Source organism: Schistocerca cancellata, chromosome 2 (genome assembly GCF_023864275.1).
Source record: "Schistocerca cancellata isolate TAMUIC-IGC-003103 chromosome 2, iqSchCanc2.1, whole genome shotgun sequence".
Classification (NCBI taxonomy): domain Eukaryota; kingdom Metazoa; phylum Arthropoda; class Insecta; order Orthoptera; family Acrididae; genus Schistocerca; species Schistocerca cancellata.
In genome coordinates, this window is record NC_064627.1 from 366174229 (window position 1) to 366197444 (window position 23216).

Below are 23216 nucleotides of genomic sequence, written 5' to 3' on the forward strand. Positions count from 1 at the left end.
TATTCTGCCAATTGTGGTTTCACATACTCTCCGAGACCTAAATGTTGAGTGGAAACCACCACTCCTGCCAGCCCGCGAATGCCTAGCGTACACGCTCCCCGTCATTTCTTACCTAAAAGCTTTGACATCTCACGCACCTAAGAAGAATTACAAGGAGCCTTCAGAGCCATCTCAGAACGGCAGATACCCAATGTTTCATAACCTCTTTCACCTCAGTCAAATGAAGTTGTGGATAAATAGTTCAAATTCAAATGGCTCTGAGCACTATGGGACTTAACATCTATGGTCATGGATAAATAGTGTTCGTGTGTTAATCATAGATTGAAGAGCTGTTAATGAGACATTTATTTGTTAAAAGCGACCATCGGGTAACTAACCCAACAGCACCAAACGAAATTCACGTTCAACGCCGAAGCTGACAATTTGCACAGGGAAAGCAAAGAAAACTTTGAGAAGACAAAGATTAAAATACAAATACTCTACCGTTCAAATGGTAATTACAATTCAGAAGTAGCAAACAATGCGTAATAATCAGAGAACAGTGTGAAACTGCATCTCTGGAATACATCACTGTCCATACAAGCAATTACAAAGGGTCTTGAACAGAAAAATTGAATAAGAAAAAGAAAGGCTTACAAAACTTGTGAACATATTTTTAACATGAAAATAGGTTTGTCTCTAGTATGCTTTCGGTGAGGTATTTCAGGGAGAAAGAGCAGTTAAGTTTTGAATTAACGTCGCACCGATTATGAAATCAGCAGAGGCATTGTACAATTTCTAACAGAAGAAGGATGGGGAAGAAATCTGATAGTGTCGTCTTCGAAGATCAATCCCGGATATGCTTAATCACAACCTCGGCAACCTAAGTCTGTATGGACACGCTGCGATTTGAGATATGTTTTTCCCGATTTCAGGCTCTGTCTCAGGCTGATACTGATCTTCGGCCAGACATGGCTGCTTGTCCTGTTCCAGAGGTTGCCCCTCAATCTGTCAGATCCGAGCGGTGGCAGAGGGTGGGCTTACTGGTAGTTGGGAACTCCAACGTCAGGCGCGTAATGAGGCCCCTTAGAGATATCGCACCAAGAGAGAGGAAGAAAACCTTGTGCACTCCGTGTGCATACCGGGGGGAGTCATTCCAGATGTGGAAAGGGTCCTTCCGGATACCACGAAGGGTACAGGCTGCACCCATCTGCAGGTGGTCGCTCATGTCGGCACCAATGATGTGTGTCCCTATGGATCGGAGGAAATCCTCTCTGGCTTCCGGCGGTTATCTGATTTGGTGAAGACTGCCAGTCTCGCTAGCGGGATGAAAGCAGAGCTCACCAACTGCAGCATCGTCGACAGGACTGACTGCGGACCTTTGGTACAGAGCCGAGTGGAGGGTCTGAATCAGAGGCTGGGTTCTGCGACCGTGTGGGCTGCAGATTCCTCGACTTGCGCCATAGGGTGGTGGGGTTTCTGGTTCCACTGGATAGGTCAGGAGTCCACTACACGCAGCAAGGGGCTACACGGGTAGCAGGGGTTGTGTGGCGTGGACTGGGCGTTTTTTTAGGTTAGATGGCCTCGGGCAAGTACAGAAAGGGCAGCAGCCTCAAAGGGTGCGGGGCAAAGTCAGGAAATGCGGGGGCCAATCGGTATTGTAATTGTAAACTGTCGAACCTGCATTGGTAAAGTACCGGAACTTAAAGCGCTGATAGAAAGCACCGAAGCTGAAATCGTTATAGGTACAGAAAGCTGGCTGAAGCCAGAGATAAATTCTGCCGAAATTTTTACAAAGGCACAAACGGTGTTTAGAAATGATAGATTGCATGCAACCGAAGGTGGCGTGTTTGTCGCTGTTAGTAGTAGTTTATCCTGTAGTGAAGTACAAGTGGATAGTTCCTGTGAATTATTATGGTTGGAGGTTACACTCAACAACCGAGCTAGGTTAATAATTGGCTCCTTTTACCGACCTCCCGACTCAGCAGCATTAGTGGCAGAACAACTGAGAGAAAATTTGGAATACATTTCACATAAATTTTCTCAGCATGTTATAGTCTTAGGTGGAGATTTCAATTTACCAGATATAGACTGGGACACTCAGATGTTTAGGACGGGTAGTAGGGACAGAGCATCGAGTGACATTATACTGAGTGCACTATCCGAAAATTACCTCGAGCAATTAAACAGAGCCGGCCGGAGTGGCCGTGCGGTTCTAGGCGCTACAGTCTGGAACCGCGCAACCGCTGTGGTCGCAGGTTCGAATCCTGCATCGGGCATGGATGTGTGTGATGTCCTTAAGTTAGTTAGGTTTAAGTAATTCTAAGTTCTAGTGGACTGATGACCTCAGTAGTTAAGTCCCATAGTGCTCAGAGGCAATTAAACAGAGAACCGACTCGTGGAGATAACATCTTGGACCTACTGATAACAAACAGACCCAAACTTTTCGACTCTGTAAGTGCAGAACAGAGAATCAGTGATCATAAGGCCGTTGCAGCATCCCTGAATATGGAGGTTAATATGAATATAAAAAAGGGAGGAAGGTTTATCTGTTTAGCAAGAGTAATAGAAGGCAGATTTCAGACTACCTAACAGATCAAAACGAAAATTTCTATTCCGACACTGACAATGTTGAGTGTTTATGGAAAAAGTTAAAGGCAATCGTAAAATGCGTTTTAGACAGGTACGTGCCGAGTAAAACTGTGAGGGACGGTAAAAACCCACCGTGGTTCAACAACAAAGATAGGAAACTACTGCGAAAGCAAAGAGAGCTTCACTCCAAGTTTAAACGCAGCCAAAACCTCTCAGATAAACAGAAGCTAAACGATGTCAAAGTTAGCGTAAGGAGGGCTATGCGTGAAGCGTTCAGTGAATTCGAAAGTAAAATTCTATGTACGAACTTGACAGAAAATCCTAGGAAGTTCTGGTCTTACGTTAAATCTGTAAGTGGCTCGAAACAGCATATCCAGACACTCCGGGATGATGATGGCATTGAAACAGAGGATGACACGCGTAAAGCTGAAAAACTAAACACCTTTTTCCAAAGCTGTTTCACAGAGGAGGACCGCACTGTAGTGCCTTCTCTAAATCCTCGCACAAACGAAAAAATAGCTGCCATCGAAATACGTGTCCAAGAAATAGAAATGCAACTGGAATCACTCAAAAGAGGAAAGTCCACTGGACCTGACGGGATACCAATTCAATTCTACACAGAGTACGCGAAAGAATTTCCCCCCTTCTAACAGCCGTGTACCGCAAGTCTCTAGAGGTACGGAAGGTTCCAAATGATTGGAAAAGAGCACAGATAGTCCCAGTCTTCAAGAAGGGTAGTCGAGCAGATGCGCAAAACTATAGACCTCTATCTCTGACGTCGATCTGTTGTAGAATTTTAGAACATGTATTTTGCTCGCGTATCATGTTGGTTTTGGAAACCCAGAATCTACTCTGTAGGAATCAACATGGATTCCGGAAGCAGCGATCGTGTGAGACCCAACTCGCTGTATTTGTTCATGAGACCCAGAAAATATTAGATACAGGCTTCCAGGTAGATGCTATTTTCCTTGACTTCCGGAAGGCGTTCGATACAGTTCCGCACTGTCGCCTGATAAACAAAGTAAGAGCCTACGGAATATCACACCAGCTGTGTGGCTGGATTGAAGAGTTTTTAGCAAACAGAACACAGCATGTTGTTGTCAATGGAGAGATGTCTGCAGACGTTAAAGTAACCTCTGGCGTGCCACAGAGGAGTGTTATGGGACCATTGCTTTTCACAAAACATATATAAATGACCTAGTAGATAGTGTCGGAAGTTCCATGCGGCTTTTCGCGGATGATGCTGTAGTATACAGAGAAGTTGCAGCATTAGAAAATTGTAGCGAAATGCAGGAAGATCTCAATGGATATGCACTTGGTGCAGGGAGTGGCAACTGACCCTTAACATAGACAAATGTAATGTATTGCGAATACATAGAAAGAAGGATCCTTTATTGTATGATTATACGATAGCGGGACAAACACTGGTAGCAGTTACTTCTGTAAAATATCTGGGAGTATGCGTGCGGAACGATTTGAAGTGGAATGATCATATAAAATTAATTGTTGGCAATGCGGGTACCAGGTTGAGATTCATTGGGAGAGTCCTTAGAAAATGTAGTCCATCAACAAAGGAGGTGGCTTACAAAACACTCGTTCGACCTATACTTGAGTATTGCTCATCAGTGTGGGATCCGTATCAGATCGGGTTGACGGAGGAGATAGAGAAGATCCAAAGAAGAGCGGCGCGTTTCGTCACAGGGTTATTTGGTAACCGTGATAGCGTTACTTACGGAGATGTTTAGCAAACTCAAGTGGCAGACTCTGCAAGAGAGGCGCTCTGCATCGCGGTGTAGCTTGCTCGCCAGGTTTCGAGAGGGTGCGTTTCTGGATGAGGTATCGAATGTATTGCTTACCCCTACTTATACCTCCCGAGGAGATCACGAATGTAAAATTAGAGAGATTCGAGCGCGCACGGAGGCTTTCAGACAGTCGTTCCTCCCGCGAACCATACGCGACAGGAATAGAAAAGGTAGGTAATGACAGTGGCACGTAAAGTGCCCTCCGCCAAACACCGTTGGGTGGCTTGCGGAGTATAAATGTAGATGTATATGTCTTAATTACTACGTCATTTTCATTGATACGGTTCAAGAGCTTGCGCAGATTGTGAGCAGAAGCGGAATGCTACGAGCAGTGACCTTTGTCACGTTCAAAATGTCGTGCAAGGTGTCGTAAACTGACCCAGGCCTCATTTTAATTTTTGCACTGTCAACTTGACTGTGATAAGTTGGTCTTCGGGAACGAGGTCTGCATTTCTCTGGTGATTTCCACTTGTTCCTGGAAAACTGGTCTCCTACTTGATTCCTCTTGGAGAAATGCATGATGCACATCGTGCTGTCTAACAGTATATTTATTCATTACCGGTGTCGGTTATGGACCATCTTTACAGTGGAAAAGTATCTACTGTTACAACTTTACATGTCATACATGCTACTTCGCTACAAAAGTATACGCCATTGATGACTTGAAAACGCCAGAAAATGATATTTATTACCATAATACCGTCTTAAGCGAACAGAAAACGTCGGAAGCATGAAAACAGGTAACAGCAGTAAGAGCACAGCACCATTGTTCAAGCACAACAACACCCATTGATAGTCGCTCATAGAAGCTACAAACCAAAGATCAAGGTCAAAGTACAAGTTCCAAAATATGCGTACACTATTGTGTGGTCACAGAGGGATACACATGCATTCTAAGTATAATAAAAGAAATACGAACAGAAGATACAAATGTATAAAAGCATATCTTTTCCCCACAGGACATTTTTTTTCTCTTTCCTCAATCATTTTTTAAAATTTTTGTTATTTTTTTCTCCTTTCGTATTTTCTTTATCACTTCTGTTCAATACTATATCATGTAATATAATAGTCACATGACTCTATTATAATGTTAGATGATACAACGTCACATGATAAAGACAAACCAACCATTTGGAGAAAACCACCACATATGAAATTATACGTAGACATGAACAACTGTGTTACCTACTACGTGATATTGTGCCTGAGCAACGGTGCTGTGCATTTACTGATGTTAAATGTTTTCATTTTTTTCTGCTTGCTGAAGCCAGTATTGTGGCGTTAAGTACATTTTATGATGTTTTCAAGTCAGCAATGGGTTAAATAGCATGTATGACATGTGAAATTGACACAATAGATATTTTTCCACTGTGAAGATGGTCCATGACTGAGCCCGGTAGTGAATAAATATATTGCAATACAGCTTAGTGTGTATCGTGCATTTCTCCAAGTATATCGATGCTGTTGACAGTCACCTGAAAAAAAATTTTGACTTCGCTCTTCGTCATTCATATTTGTTAGAGCACAAAATCACATGACGGTGCTTTGCTGCAGTACACCTCCACAACATCATTAGTTGTGATATCACGAAAATGTTTCCAGTGATCCAGAAAATATTTACTTTTTTATAATTCCATTCTTGGATCACAATGTTTATTTGTAATCAGGTTATTAATTTCGGTCGGTAATGACCATCTTGTAAACTGTGTAACGTAGTGTTGCATGTGATGGTGCAGTCAAAATCTTTAAACTTCGTCAAACAAATAAAATTATGGTCAATGGAGCGAGCATACTGCACATTAAGAGAGGCTCAGTTATCATTCCTAATGTACAGGACGTACAATTCGATGATGCTCTTTACGTATCACAATTTTGTTTGTCTGACGAAGCCGAAATGGCTAAAGGTTATGACTGGACCATCACATGTAATGCAACACGTTTTTACTCAGGTCTGAAGATGGTCATTCCCAGCCGAAATTAATAACGTGTTTACAAATATCAATATACAAATATTGTAATCAAGCGACAGTGTTGCAGCGTTGTTCTTCCTCAGGTGGACAAAAGTAATTACGGCACGATACTCTACTTAATCAATGAGCTGTGCCATTTTTTTGAAAGTCCTTTAGCGTGTGGATTTGGGGGGGGGGGGGAAGGGGGGGGGATGTGGCGTCTTCCAGTTTGTATCAGCAGACAGACAAGAAGTTGATTACTTTCTTTGACTATCCCTCCTAAACTGCAAGTGTAATTAACGCAGATGAGACTCTTTATATGCGTAGGTTAATCCATCGCCATATAAATAGCTCTCTCAAAGTCGTTTATCAAGTGTACTACAAGATACTAGGTTACATGATGAGTCCGCAGCTCGTGGTCGTGCGGTAACGTTCTCGCTTCCCGCGCCCGGGTTCCCGGGTTCGATTCCCGGCGGGCTCAGGGATTTTCTCTGCCTCGTGATGAGTGGGTGTTGTGTGATGTCCTTAGGTTAGTTAGGTTTAAGTAGTTCTACGTTCTAGGGGACTGATGACCATAGATGTTAAGTCCCATAGTGCTCAGAGCCATTTTACATGATGACTCGGAATTGTGGGGCGGGGTAGAATGGTGGATGCTATCACTATAGCATCTCCGCACTTTGCATTCGATAAACACAAAATTTCTCACAATCACTGTGAAGACTAAAACTGCTGACTGTTTGTTTCATCCGGACAAAGTATAGTCAGCCCACTATATTTGCAAGAAAATTCGTTCCGCAAGAGTGTTACCTTTATGACGTGAAATCGACCCTGACGCGCAGGAGTACCTCGCCGCCGTTCTGGGCACCCCTAAACAAACCGTACGCCTCGGCTCGCGCTTCCCCTCGCCAGAACACACACGCAGCCGACGCCCTTCACAAAAGGATGCACCCCGCCTGTCAATATTACGCTAATCCGATTGAGGTTGTGCAAACATTTGTATCCGGCGGGGCAGCCGGCCATAATAAGCCCTTTATTGCGCGGCGCAAGGCGGCCCCCTGGGGCGTGGACGAGCCCTCAGCCCTCAGCCCTTGGCCCTGGAGCAGCCATGCGGCCCCGCTCCCCCTGCCCCGGAGCAGTGCCTTCCTTCCAGGCCTTTGAAAAAGTTACGACACGCCTCCCCGCGGCGCATTAGGAGGAGATTCCTGCGTCGTTAGCTCGTACCCCGCAGATGCTCTCTGACGCTTGACTTCTCCCCAGCGCTGAAGGCGCCTGTTGTTAGCACGTGAAAGAGCAGGATCTTCTCCAACCAAAACACGTTGCTTCTATAGTGACAAAAAATGGGAAAATCTATAAACAGTAAGAATTAGGAAGAACATAAAGCAGCTGATATCAGGGTTTCATTTGATATTGCCACAGGGCTGCTTCACAGAACGGTAATCTACAAACCAATCATGCTGCAATTCTCTTATCAATAATTACTGGCCAGTATCCTTGCTTAAACCATTTTTTAAAATCTTTGAGAAAGTAATATATTCAACAGTGGTTAGCCATCTCACCAGTAATGGGATACTTAGTAAATCACAGTTCGGATTTCAGAAATGTTGTTCCACTGAGACAGCAATATACAGTTTCACGGCCCACATAATAGAGTCTTTAAGTAGTAAAATGTCACCAGTAGGATTATTCTGTGACTTATCCAAAGCATTTGATTGTGTGAACCATGACATTATGTTGGAGAAATTACAATTCTATGGTATAAATGGAACAGCATGTGAGTGGTTTAACGCATATCTACAGAACAGGAAGCAAAAAGTCTCTTTATATGCTTCAAGTGATTCAAAGGAGTTTGCCACTTCATCTAACTGGGGTGAAATTGCATTAGGTGTTCCTCAAGAGTCGATCATGGGTCCCCTCCTGTTCTTGATATATGTGAATGACCTCCCTTCTTATGTGAAACAAGATGCTGAACTGACACTGTTTGCTGATGATACAAGCATAATTATTAATCCAGTAAAAGAAAGTGCGATAGAAAATGATACAAATAAAGTCTTTGGAAAAGTTATTAATTTGTTTTCTGCGAATGGGCTTGCTCTAAACTTTGAAAACACACAGTACCTCCAATTTTCTGCTGCAAAAAGTATAATTCCTCCTATAAACATAACATATCAAAAGAAGTCATTAGCCAAGGTAGAACGTACTACGTTTTTGGGTCTACATATAGATGAGAATCTTAATTGGAAAATTCATATTTTGGATATCCTAAAGCGACTAGGTTCAGCAACTTTTGCAATCAGAATAATTGCCAATTTTGAGGATGTAGAAATTAGTAGGCTAACATACTTTGCATAGTTCCACTCTCTGATGTCATACGGAATAATATTCTAGGGCAACTCAACACTTAGACAAGAGGTATTCACTGCTCAAAAGAAAGTAGTGAGAATAATGTGTTGCGTTCATAGTCGCACATCTTGTACGCATCTGTTTAAAAAGTTAGGAATTCTTACAAATGCTTCACAGTACATTTACTCAGTAATGAAGTTTTTTCTCAACAACGTGGACCAGTTTCAAGTCAAAAGCGACATTCATGATTACAATGCCAGAAAAAAGAAAGACCTACACTATCCTTTACTTAACCTATATTTGGCACAGAAAGGGGTAAATTATGCTGCTATAAAACTTTTTGATAAATTACCAGATGAAATAAAATGTCTGACAGACGGCAGTAATAGTTTCAAAAACAAATTGAAATCATACCTCTTTGACAACACCTTCTGTAGCATAGATGAATTCTTGAATATGAGTAAATAAATCTGGAGATATAATATATGCATTTTGTGCCATTTAAGGGAATGGGATAGATAATAGAAATATTTAGGTGTAACACTATAATGTAAACAACAAAAAAAGAAAGAAACTTGTTTCCTGTGCGTATTTCTTGTGCATTTGACACGTTCCACATTATAACAGTTTTCTGTACTATTGATCAATGGAACACGTAACTAACTAACTATTATAACTATACGAGGTGGTGCTGAAATTACATTTATTCAATATGTTCTCCTCTGAGACATATACATTTGGTACATCGTTGTTGCAGCTCTTCTAGTGCTCCAGGTGTCTCACCAACTTCGGAAGCAGTTAATAGTCAGAGAGGGTTAGGTCTGGCGAGTGGGAAGCACATGGTCATCACTTTGGCTACCACAGCGTTGGACATGTGCACAGGTGCGATGTCGTGCAAAACAAGGGTACATTTGGTCAACTTTGTTCGGCGTTTATTCTCAGTTGCTTCTTTCAACTGATCCAGAAGGTCAGCATAATATTTTCCGGTTGCAGTGGATCTATGAGGTAAATAGTCCACCTGCAGAACCCACTGTTTTGGCCGATTTCTGAGTGTGGAACTTCTTGAAGCGTGGGGATCCTCTACCGCCGTATTATTTTGATCATTCCTTGGTTTCAGTGTCATAATTGTGAAGCAAAGTTTCCTCCTCAGTCACTAACCCCTCCAAACAGGTCTCTGAAGCTTCAAAATGGTGCAAAATGGCTTTCGATGTCTCACTGCGCTTCTTCCGCTGATCACAGTTCAAAATTTTAGGCACCCATTTTACTGAAAGCTTGCACATGCTGTGGTGATAATGAAACCAACACGCTCCCGGGAGGTGTCCCTGATCTCGGCTATCTTCTTCGCGAATATTCGTCGCTCTCGAACAAACAGCTTATGGACAGCATCGGACTTGGCAGCATCTGTTTCAGTTTGGGGGTGTCCACTGCGGAGCTCATCTTCAACAGTGAATCGAGATATTCCAGTTTTCACTGTACTCTAGGATGCACACTTTCCCCCCATTGTTTGTAACGTATCAGTGCGAATGTCCTTCGCGGACCTTTCATGGAGAAGCAAAACATGTAGGCGCGTAAGCTCCATGACGAGAAACTTGCTTGTGATTCAGCCATCTCGGCTATGGTTGGTTCAAATGGCTCTGAGCACTATGGGACTTAACAGCGGTGGTCATCAGTCCCCTAGAACTTAGAACTACTTAAACCTAACTAACCTAAGGACATCACACAACACCCAGCCATCACGAGACAGAGAAAATCCCTGGCCCCGCCGGGAATCGAACCCGGGAACCCGGGCGCGGGAAGCGAGAACGCTACCACACGACCACGAGCTGCGGACATCTCGGCTATCACTTGCAACGTAACAAATTGTACGAATAGTAAACATCTGATATTTACAATGTTACATATTAAGATTTCAACTTTCAAATAAACCGCAATTTATTTTTTTTATTATTTCACTATAAAGCATCAAAGCCAGTGTGCAAATACGGTTATAGGACTCACTGATTCTGGTTTTAATCAATGCTATCCCCAATATATATATACATATTCAACAAGCGCAACACCTCCATAAAAAATGGAATTAATTGTTAGATCAACAGAAGCGTTACCGTATAACTGAATTTCTCTCTTCAGTATCTACTATTCTGGCTGAAAAAAGCCTAGTTTCACTTTGATGCTTGCGTCTCGGTTATTAACGAAGTTGCGAGAACGCATTGCTGTTGTATAATGAGCCCCTGGTCACCTTTCGTGTAAGTAGGAACAGATTAGAAAATGCAGTGGGTCAAAATTAATTTCAGGGGAAAAAGTTTGTCACATAACCAAAACTGCTTGACAAAAAAACGCTATTGCACTCTGAAGGGGAGCAAGAAACGAAATGAAACTTCATGGGTTGTGAGGGTATGTGATTTTACTCAAGTGATTACAAAATCAAATCTAATTTATAAAGAACTTGGCAGTATGAGCCCACTTCTTATAAAGTTGCACGCCCCCTGGCCCTGACGCATGCACTGATTCGGTTGGGAAGGATGTCAGATGCGGTTATATCCTTTTCTGAGGCAGGCTGGTCCATAACTCTTTATCTGGTCCATGATATCTTGGTTAATGACAATGGGACGGACTTGACATAAAAGCTGGTCACACACAAATTCTATTCATATCTAGTGATTTTGCTGCCAACTGCACTACCCCAACATTTCGCAGACATTTCATAGAGACGTATGTCATATGTGGACGACTATTGTCCTATCGAAAAATATCACCACGATATTGTTGCATGAGAGGTAGCACATGAGGATGTTCGTGGTGTTCCGTTCTGCCGTCAGAGTTCCCTCAGTCAGTACCAACTGTGATCTCAAGTCAAATCTGATGAAGCCAGGAGTAACACCGCTATGCCTCTCCAAAACATTTGAAGAACACCACGTCTCCCCATATCGCCTCCATACCCGCCGAAGATGGTCATCCGGAGTAGGGCAGAGCTGCGATTCGTCGCTGAACACAATACGACGCCATTCATGATCAATCCATACTTCCTGGTCTAGACATCACTCCAAGAGCAGCCGTTCGTGTTGTGGTGCTAAAACCATCCTACATATGAGACGGTAATTCCCAAGTCTGGCTTTTGAGAGACTCTGACCAGTGGTATGAGATGACACAAAATGTTCTCGGACGGTAAGGGCAGATGTAAAGGGGCTACGATGTAGTTGGTGCATAAAATCCTCCAATGTGCTGATCAGACGCAGTCGACCGGAAGACTGACGCTGCTCTCACGTTCTCATGCAGTCCGACATCGAACCACTGAAACACTAAAATCTCTCCCCCCCCCCAACCCATAAATCACGATTCGTCAAGCGGCCATATGGAGGCTCACCCTTTCAAACGCTGTTTCACACTAGTATGCGGAATCTCTGAGTCCCTAACAGTGGTCCTCAACATCTGATGCTGTTCTCTCTTGAAACTAGTGCGATGTGTATGGCATCGCACTCGTTTCATGTTACTGTATTTCTACGTTGATAAGGCTTCTTTCTGACGATAACATGTACACATGTCGAAGGATTTTAAAGCCTGACATGTGCTAAACCAAATTGTGCTGAGTTTCACCGAGGGTAGACTGGTATTGACGGAGGCTCGGCACGAGCATTTTGAAAACTGAATGGCTTCTCGAATGTTGGAGGACTGCCGTGGCAAGTGTCTTCAACTCGTGAAACCATCCTTATGTCGTGGAGTTGGGTGGCCACCCTTCAACACAGTGGTGGTTTCCATATTATGTGCACTCGATCCGATGACAGCCTAACCGACAGAGAGTCAAGGGACCCACCGACAAGATAACTTCCGCTCCATCCGGCCAGCATACAACAGGGAGTTCAGTGCAACAATGTAGAAACTATTGGCGGCCACAACCAAACTACACATCGTGCTGGACAGCGACAACACGATGAGGAAAATACACTGCATGAATTTACATCAACGGCCAGAGCAGGTAACCGGAACGTTAACGGCCACAAGGTAGAAGATTCCGCTTGTGTCATTCAGTTCAAAATAACCATGTACAGTTAAGCTCCACTGGAGGATGGCTAAAATTTGCCAACTTGAAAACACACGTTGTTGCTCGCGGGAATGTCCCAACAGCCGACAACGAAACCCAAACGACACAATGTGAACAGTCGTGACTTTCTCGGAGATTAAGTCAAAACTCAACTTTCGTTTCCAGGTCCGGTGAGCCACTGATCTCGTAGCAATGGAAACAGCACCACACATTCCGAACGCCCGTGGACGCCGCCAGCGGCCTCGGCAAAACTACGCGCCGCGGAGATTTTCTCACTGCTTCACGCCAACCGACCAACTGTCCAGGCTCGGAAACAGTGAAAGGACCAAGTATACGTCGGCCGATGAGACGACCAACCGAACGACCAACCAACAGTCGTCCTGCTCCAATCTCCATCCGTCGGACAGTTCTCGTGTGTCGCCAGCGGATGGCGAGCACTGGCTGTCGATGCCTCACCGGCGCTCCGTCCTCCGACTTCACTGCTGCTGCGTCTCGACTGCACTGCTGGTCCGTCCCGAACTGACTGCCAGCGAAGTTTTGTGAGCTACTTCAGGGTGCGCAGACTTTTGTGAGGGTTTGCATAGCCATGGAGAGAAGTTGTTGCATTTTTGTGGCAACGAACACGCTGCAGTCGTTTCTTCAATTTCCTGAGGGCAGCGCAGTACTATGAGGGGGGACATCAAACGAATAACCCCTTCAGAGTTCCAGAAGACCGTCGCCATGATTGCAGCGGCTGAGAGCGCGGCTTTGAACTTTTTCTTCGGAGGGGTGGTGGCGTAGCGCCACTCTATGGACTGCTGCTTTGTTTCCGGTTCGAAGTGACTAACCCATTTTTCATCGCCTGTGATATCGTTCGACAAAAAAATTGTCACAATTAGCCCCGTAAAGCGCAAGCAGTTTCTCACAGATGGTGCTTGGTTGTTCTTTATGGTCTTCTATTAGGCGGCGATGAACTCAGCGTGGACACATCTTTAAGTACCCCAACTGGTGAACAAATGTGTCAGCACTAGCAACAGAGACGCCCAGTCGTGCAGCGAGGCGTTTTTGTTTCATCGACAAACTCGAATGAGAATGTACACACTTTTCAACATTGCAGGAGCCACATCTGTGTGTGGCCTGCCGGTACATGGGTTTGCGCCACCTTGTTGCGGTGATGACAGACGAGTTTCCCAGTGACTTAATGTACCTTTGTCCACTGTCAGGTCTCCGTAGAAATTCTGCAAAGAGCTATTAATGTCTTGGCCGAAAAATGAAATGTGTTTTCTAACAAACTTATGATACTAAGTGCGAGGAAGAGAAATTCTAACAAGCAATTAGGCAACGTCGCTTTCGGTAAACAGTTTAGTCTCGGACGATTTACGGCGACAGTAGTTTAAGCGAGGTTAACGTGAAGCGCGAGCGCTTTACGATAATACATTTTCGCAAGAAAAGAAAATTGCGGTAAAAGCGGCAGTGGAAGCTGTCGTCGTAAAACTGACTGAGCTTTAAGCGGGTGGGACACAGGGCGGGCTGCAGGCGCACCGCCCCCGCTCCGCCCCCGCCGCCGCCGCCGCCTCCGGCCGCCTTCTTTTATTCAGTGCGGCGCGGCGTTTTGCGGGGAATACGAACGACGTGCCCGCCGAGGGCAGTAAAACAGCGGAATCCACCCCGCTGCACCCCCGCCTCCAGGGCGCGCGGCGAGGCTCGCCTCGTCCTCAGCAAATTTTAAGAAAGGCCTCAGCCGGTGCGATTATTACTCGCGCCGCCTTCGCAGATTATAGCAGCGCGGCTCATTAAGGCTGAAATAATATATACCGTGGCTCGCACCGCGCGCCGCGCCTCAGTAATTCGGACGGATGCGACCAGACCCCGACCTCCTTCTCGGGGAAGGTAATTCGCCACGACGATATATCTTCCGTATTCTTACAAAGAGACCGCAGTATAATCCTTAGGAGGGGCAAAAAGAAAAAAGGAATTGTCTTCCTCCCAAAGTTGCGCGGGTCCGCGGCCGTCCTAGCTGAGCGGGCATAACTTTTTATTATTACGTCGCGCGGACCAAAACGGCTGCCTCCTCTGCCGGCCGCATTAGAGGTATTATGTTGTCCCTGAGTACACGCAATCTAATAGTCGCTTGAGAAAATTGAAAAAGTAAATCCCTTCATAAGCGCCGCCATGCGTCTCTTTTTCCTGGGCGACGCCGGACTTGGGGGTCGTACTTCGGAGGAGTCCGATCCAGCTGCCGAGCCGGAAGCAGGTAAAGACAATGTGACGTCCGTGGCGTGCTCCGAGCAAGAGCATTGGATGAAGCACTGAAAAGAGGGTTTCGACAGGAAAAGCTAGGGAAGATTAGCATCAGCTTCCTGTTGACAAAGGGGTCATTGTACGCGGAGCACAATCTCGGATTAGCGAAATATGGGAAAGAAATAAGCAGTACCGCTTTGAAGGAACAGTCCCGGAATTCGCCTTAAGGAATTTAGTGAAATCACAGAAAACCTCAATATGGCGACCCGTTGGAAAACCCACTGTCCTCCCGAATATTAACCTATTGGCTCCACACTGTGTCATCTCGCCCGCTAAGAGAGCTTCAGGGTACTATTTTCTCACCTTTCGCTGGTGCACTTGTTGTCAGCGCTTGGGTGAACTTCCGTTTCGACTAATTTTCCTGCAACATAGATTAGTTCATCACGAAAAGAACCCCATCGCTGTAGATACATTGTGGAATGTAATGAACGATTTCTACTCTGTTTTACCTAACACGTCTTACTCAGTCAGCAAGATGAAAATGAGCTTCCTGCTCGTTTACTCTGATTAAATCTCAAACAAATAATTTAGAGGTTAGTGAATAATTATTCAATTAAAATTACCTCTCATACTAGCATTTAATCAAAATTACATTATTAAACATGAGCTGGTGAATGCTGTCGCCAACACACAGGTCAGCAAAGGTTAAGTGATAAGGTTGATTAGTAGGCGCTGGATCAAGCGCGCCTATTACGAGAGAGGCCAGAGACTCACCCACAAAGAACAGGCCACCAACGCCCTCTCGACTGCGAGTATTTAGGCTGCCGCCGCTGAGCGAAGGGCCTCACTCTCACTCAATCATCTAATTGCCATCTGTCAGTTTGCTTGCAGAGCAGGTTTAGTTTGTCACAGGCTACGACGGTACATAGCGACCAGATTAGTGACTACAGCGCGACTAGTTTATCTCAACCAGAATTGTACTTTACATCAGTCTGCAAGAGGACTACTACTGATGAGCCCGTACCACAACAATTGGACTCTATTCAAGTTAAGTTAATGTTTCCAGTTCATGTAAATAAAGAACCGTATTAATCCACGTGTGCATTTGTGTTGTAGAAAGAGGATACCAGCGACCCATAACAACAAATGGCTCTGAGCACTATGGGACTTAACATCTGAGGTCATCAGTCCCCTAGACTTAGAACTACCTAAACCTAACTAACCTAAGGACACCACACACATCCATTCCCAAGCCAGGATTCGAACCTGCGACCATAGCAGCAACGCAGTTCCTGACTAAAGCGTCTAGAACCGCACGGCCACAGCGGCCGGCCCATAACAACATGCTCTCCCTCGCTTTCTTGCGGTACAAGACTCAACAAAACACATAAAATAAACTATTAAAAAGCTAATAATGGCTACTGAGGGGGCTGATGAGCGGATTGCTTTGAAGAAGCCCAGACTAGAAAGTTGAGCTGAATTACATGTAGCAACATTATGATCACAATTCACAAATAACTGAACATTAATGTTTTGATTAGATTATTCAAAACAAAATTTTCAAAAGGAAATAATTACTATTGAGTGTTGTGGTTGGCAGGAGAGCCAACACCGTGTTACTAGAGGAAGCCGAAAGGCACGCGTTTTAGCTCACGCAGGCTGGCGTGAGGTCTGGAACAGGACAAGGAAATTAGAATTTAGAAAAAACGGACGTAGCTGGTGGAATACTTAACTTTAATCCATTAATGGTGAACGTCGCTCTTGACGGTACATGATTCACTGTATCAATAGTAACTGGTAATGGCGCCTTGCTAGGTCGTAGCAAATGACGTAGCTGAAGGCTATGCTAACTATCGTCTCGGCAAATGAGAGCGAAGTCGGTTGTACCACTGGGGCGAGTGCTAGGAAGTCTCTCTAGACCTGCCGTGTGGCGGCGCTCGGTCTGCAATCACTGATAGTGGCAGCACGCGGGTCCGACGTGTACTAACGGACCGCGGCCGATTTAAAGGCTACCACCTAGCAAGTGTGGTGGCTGGCGGTGACACCACATTGAGCGGGCTGATAAGCGGATTGCTCTGAATAATCCCCTACTAGATTGTTGGGTTGAGTTACATGTACTAACTTTATGATCTCAGTTATCGAATAACTGAACATTAATTCTCTGATTAAGTATAGCAAGCACTCTATGAATTACACCTCAACACGTGGAAGGTATGCGGGATAGGATTCATCAAAGCACAAGCATACGTACACTCATAATAACAGTCCACAGAGAGGAAACAGTAGAACCTATAAGGTTATTTCCATTGACCAAACTTACACCCATTGTTCCATAAAGTAACTAGTTTTACCGGTCAAACATATGATCAGTAACTTCCATCTTCGTAAATACGATAAAGACAGAAACATTTGAAACAAAAGTAAGTTGGTTCATCACATACGATTTGGATTAAACAAGTAACTTGATTACATCAACAACCATACGGTTCAGCAATAAACGATGTCCTCGCTCAGTAAACCCGCGTGTGCCACTCATCTCTCGATTAATACTACCAGAAAGACACACACTTACGAACAAGATGAATTTAGTATCCAGAGCAAGCAAGAAACGACTGCGTTGTTTCGAAAGCTCACCACGGTTCGAAACACACGTGGTCTAACTCAGATAAGATACACAATGCAAAACAATGAACTCGCTGAAGGTAATCGTAATAAATTATATTATACTTACACAAAAGTTTATTACAAAGGCTATGGCAAAAGAAGATGAATAACCAGCACTGAAGGCTCACAAGCGAAACACTTGGGTGCGATCACAACATCTTTCACGCCGCAAAAATCTCATGAAATAAAATGAAATCGAACGACAGCAAAAGAATTGTAGCACCAATACATAGAAAACACACACTTCCACACATAAGAGACAAAAACTAATTGAATTTAGAAATAATGAGCCGTGTACGGCTCGTGTTCTACATCTACATCTACATCTACATCTACATCCATACTCCGCCAGCCACCTGACGGTGTGTGGCGGAGGGTACCCTGAGTACCTCTATCGGTTCTCCCTTCTATTCCAGTCTCGTATTGTTCGTGGAAAGAAGGATTGTCGGCATGCTTCTGTGTGGGCTCTAATCTCTCTGATTTTATCCTCATGGTCTCTTCGCGAAATATACGCAGGAGGGAGCAATACACTGCTTGACTCGTCGGTGAAGGTATGTTCTCGAAACTTCAACAAAAGCCCGTAAAGAGCTACTGAGCGTCTCTCCTGTAGAGTCTTCCACTGCAGTTTATCTATCGTCTCCGTAACGCTTTCGCGATTACTAAATGATCCTGTAACGAAGCGCGCTGCTCTCCGTTGGATCTTTATCTCTTCTATCAACCGTATCTGGTACGGATCCCACACTGGTGAGCAGTATTCAAGCAGTGGGCTAACAAGCGTACTGTAACCTACTTCCTTTGTTTTCGGATTGCATTTCCTTAGGATTCTTCCAATGAATCTCAGTCTGGCATCTGCTTTACCGACGATCAACTTGATATGATCATTCCATTTTAAATCACTCATAATGCGTACTCCCAGATAATTTATGGAATTAACTGCTTGCAGTTGTTGACCTGCTATTTAGTAGCTAAATGATAAGGGATCTATCTTTCTATGTATTCTCAGCACATTACACTTGTCTACATTGAGATTCAATTACCATTCCCTACACCATGCGTCAATTCGCTGCAGATCCTCCTGCATTTCAGAACAATTTTCAGTTGTTACAACCTCTCGATACGCCACAGCATCATCTGCAAAAAGCCTCAGTGAACTTCCGATGTCATCCACAAGGTCATTTATGTATATTGTGAATAGCAACGGTCCTATGACACTTCCCTGCGGCACACCTGAAATCACTCTTACTTCGGATGACTTCTCTCCATTGAGAATAACATGCTGCGTTCTGTTATCTAGGAACTCTTCAATCCAATCACACAATTGGTCTGATAGTCCATATGCTCTTACTTTGTTCATTAAACGACTGTGGGGAACTGTATCGAACGCATTGCGGAAGTCAAGAAACACGGCATCTACCTGTGAACCCGTGTCTATGGCCCTCTGAGTCTCGTGGACGAATATCGCGAGCTGCGTTTCACACGACCGTTTATTCCTTGGCATCTTGTCATTGCGGTTGTGGCATCTCGTTTCTTATTCGATATTCTGGCGTCACTAAGTTGCTGGCTTGCCTGTCCGTGAGTGGCAGTAGCAGCGCTTATCCATACGAGTACTGCGGTACTATCTTTGGAGCGACCGCTAGTATTTCCGGGTCGCGTGGTGTGAAGTGTGAGTTGCGAACGGACATCAGGTCGGTTGGGGGGCGCGGCAGCGAGCAGGTCTGTGCAGCGCTAGTGCAAGCCAGGGCCGGTGGAGGCGTGATACCACTGCCGGATCGGGGACGGGCGGCTGCGAGAGCGACGACTTCATTGCACACCGAACCCTGGACGTTTTAAGTTGAGTGAAGAGTTAACTGCTAATGCAACCTCGACTGTTCTGTGGTCTCGCCCTTGGTCGGTGGGTTGTTGCTCCCAGGGCCGCTGAGCCAGGCAGCAACGAGTGAAGTGTTTCGACCCTGTGAAATATTGCAGCCGTCTTTCTCTATTTGTTATTCATCGTTGAATTTTACATTATTCTTATTACTGAAGTGCAACCAGCGATATTTTCTGCCTTGTGGCTGCTAACACCCCAGTTAGCTGCCCTGGAGGTTAGCGTACTTTTCCGGCAGTGTACCTTTCCTCGTCGTGTTGATGCTGTCCGACACTGTGCATATTTTTTTGGGAGGTCTACCTTGATTCTAGTGTTTCCTTCGGCCTTTCTCTGAAGACGTAGTGCTGTCTGTCTCTTCGCCCTTGCCTAAAAATATTCCATCGCTGTACCGGTGATCGGACGTTAGGCGGATTGGTTAGTCGGTCGTTGGGCGCTTAGGCTGCCCCTAGTCTGAGTTGCCATCCTGTTAACGTGAGTACGACTCTTGGCTGCCTGTCTCACCTTACCTTATGTTTGAGTTACCTTACCAGGCTGACCCTTGGAACACTTGCTGAGAACCGCTTGTCCTGATTCCTTAGATTGTGATGTTTGTTCTAAGGATATTTGTAATATTCTAATTATTGTTGGTGTGGCCTTCAGCCGAGCAATAATTTCACTTCTTTGGTGATACGGCCTTCAGCCATGATACAGTAAGTTTTTTTTTTTTAAGGAAACTTGTTTTAAAAGCAAGGAATTTATTTTGAAAGTGCTATCTGGAATTATTTTCCTGACTTCTAATTCAGGCGTTTAGCCGTTTGTGACTTCAAATTGTGTGTGGCCTTCAGTCGAGTAATAATTTCACCTTTTTCATAATAAGACCTTTAGACGTGTTACAATAAGTTTTTTTTAAAGCAAACTTGTATTCAAAGCACAGTATTTGTAGAAATGTGTGCTATTTGGCATTGTTCTTCTGACTTCTAATTCAGGCCTTCAGCCGTTTGTTGTTTGAGGTTATTGTGGAATTTTTTTTCTGTGATAAGGCCGTCAGCTGTCATACAGTCAACTGTATTTTTTTAAGAGATTGTTTTAAAATTTTAATTTCTTTAAATAAAGTTTACGTATTTGTTGTGCAACAGAGAATAACTAATTACGGCCCCATCCACAATCGTAACCTTATCCTGTCCCATCCCGAGAAAACAGCTCTGACATAGGTTAGCTAAAACACTTTGTAATCGCCAACTTGCGGTAGGACAAGGATCAAACTAAAGAAATGGGATATTAATAAACACGATGCCACTGCCTAACTTAAATGCCGAGTGGTTCTAGGCGCTTCAGTCTGGAACTGCGCGACCGCTACGGGCTTAGGTTCAAATCCTGCGTCGGGCATGGATTTCTATGATATCCTTGGGTTAGTTAGGTTTAAGTAGTTCTAAGTTTTAGGGGACTGATGACCTCCCATAGTGCTCAGAGACATTTGAACCATTTAAGTTAAATGATCTGGTTACATCTGAAAGAAAACCTCACAGTAAACTAAGTGCTACACATTCCAACTTTCTCGATTACACTGCCAGAGATAATCTGAAAGAACGTGAAACGTACTGGCAGATTAAAACTGTGTGCCGGGCCGAGACTCGAACTCGGGACTTTTGCCTTTCGCAGCAAGTACTTGAGTAGCTTAGTTGGTAGAGCAATTTCCCGCGAAAGGCAGAGGTCCAGAGTTCGAGTCACGGTCCGGCACACAGATTTAAGCTGCCAGAAAGTTTCATATCAACGCACACCGAAGTCTCCAGGTGACGCCAAAACTGGTCAGACGAAATACTCAACAGCTACCTGTAGTATTGTACACAACAGATGTTGATCACTAACATTATTGTGTTTTTAAGCTCTACCAAAGCTCCACACAAAAGTTGGCTAAACAACCACTAGCATCCAAAGAACCCACGCTGACAGATCAAAGCATTTTGAAGCATGATACTTAGACATTCACGCACTCTTTGAAGAAGATGGGACAAATAATGGTAGAGAGAACACAGAAACATAATAAACGTGGTTATAGGTATACATGAACACGTATTAGACCCAGAGCTTTATGAAACACGAAAATCACAAGATCTAATTATTGAAATGCCACAGTATCTATCAAAACAAAGCACTCTGCCGTTAACCCTTCTCCCAAGTTTGAAGCACAGATGCACCTAAAACCAAAGGTGTCTAGAAATATCGGGAAACCGAACTCAGCTCAAAACCAGTGGAAAGGCTCACATGAAGAAGTTTCATCATATTATGCATCTGGAGAGAAACAAGAGCATGGAGTGATCTGGCCATGGAAGGGCATTTCCAAACTATTTTTACTATAGTATACCATAAACTATCAACGAAGTAGTAAAAGAAAAAACACACAAACAGAAAACAAAATCTGCACCAAGTGTTGCATAACCAAATCGATAATCTTATATCTATACTCTCCATTTAACTGTGGGTTTGGATGAAATGGTCAACTAGGCCTCCTCTAGACCAGCAAAGATTATCCGTCGACACTGTGTAAGAAATTTTAACATAATTTGATGGATGTTACCCTGATTGGATTATCACATGCAGAAAGCAAGACAAAGTTAGAGTAAAATACAAGCCAACAATTTTAACAAGCTATTTGCCACACGAAACTGGTGACCAGCAAAAAATGTAGACACAGAGTACATAATCACTTAATAATAAATCGAGACAAAATACACAAAATGGCAAGGTAGAAGAATAGAGAAAAGACTTTACCTAGAATACCAATTGAACGCAAAGATACATCACTTTTTATTATAGCCTGGGAGTAATGAACGTCAGAGTCTTTTTGTTTGGATCACTTCACGTCACCAAATTGTTTAGAAATGTATTTAGTACATCTGAAACATCGGGAGATAAACCGGCATTTATGCAGTTTAGGAGGTACATGCGCTGATCATGAGAAAAGTAGCTATTTTTGAAGGAAACGCGTATTTCTGAAGATATAAGCATATATATGCACGGAATACAAAAAAAGTACTTATTTTCATATGGATACAAGAAAAAGATCAATTAACTGTCTGCTTTCACCAACTTATTCATGTTGCTATGCCAATATGATGCAGACACTTTAATATATTTCTTCACAGAGTTCTTCACGCATAGGTAATGCTTACAGTTTCATACATCCTAACCATGATAGCTATTGTTGGCTTTGCATATTATTGCATATGGTATATGTCCCCATTGCTCACAGTTATGTATCTTGATCAGTGCGCCCAACGATCTATATTTTTCTGTTGAGGCTGTCTGTTTTGAAGTATCGTATGTTACTGTGTGTGCCAAAATGGCGAGAAATTTTCCAGATTTGAGTGGCTTTGTAATCGAAGATTTATACCATGTTACGGAGACCATCCAAAGCTCTATACAATGGGCTAGGAAACAAGGTCTTTTGAAGAACGATATGGTGTGTGAAAATGGGAATTGATCTTTTTTGTTTTTGCATCCATATGAAAATAAGTACTTTTTTTTGGCGACGAGCGCATCAGATATGACTGTAACACACAATTTTTGAAATAAAATGTTTTTGGTATTCCGTGCATATATATGCTTATATCTTCAGAAATACGCGTTTCCTTCAAAAATAGGTACTTTCCTCGTGATCAGCGCATGTACCCCCTAAACTGCATAAGTGCCAATAAATCAATAATGTCCAGAAGTCGATGTTTCTCATAGTAGAATTAGGTCACTAGTTGGAAGCACCAAAGAACACTCAATACAACCAGACGGTTATT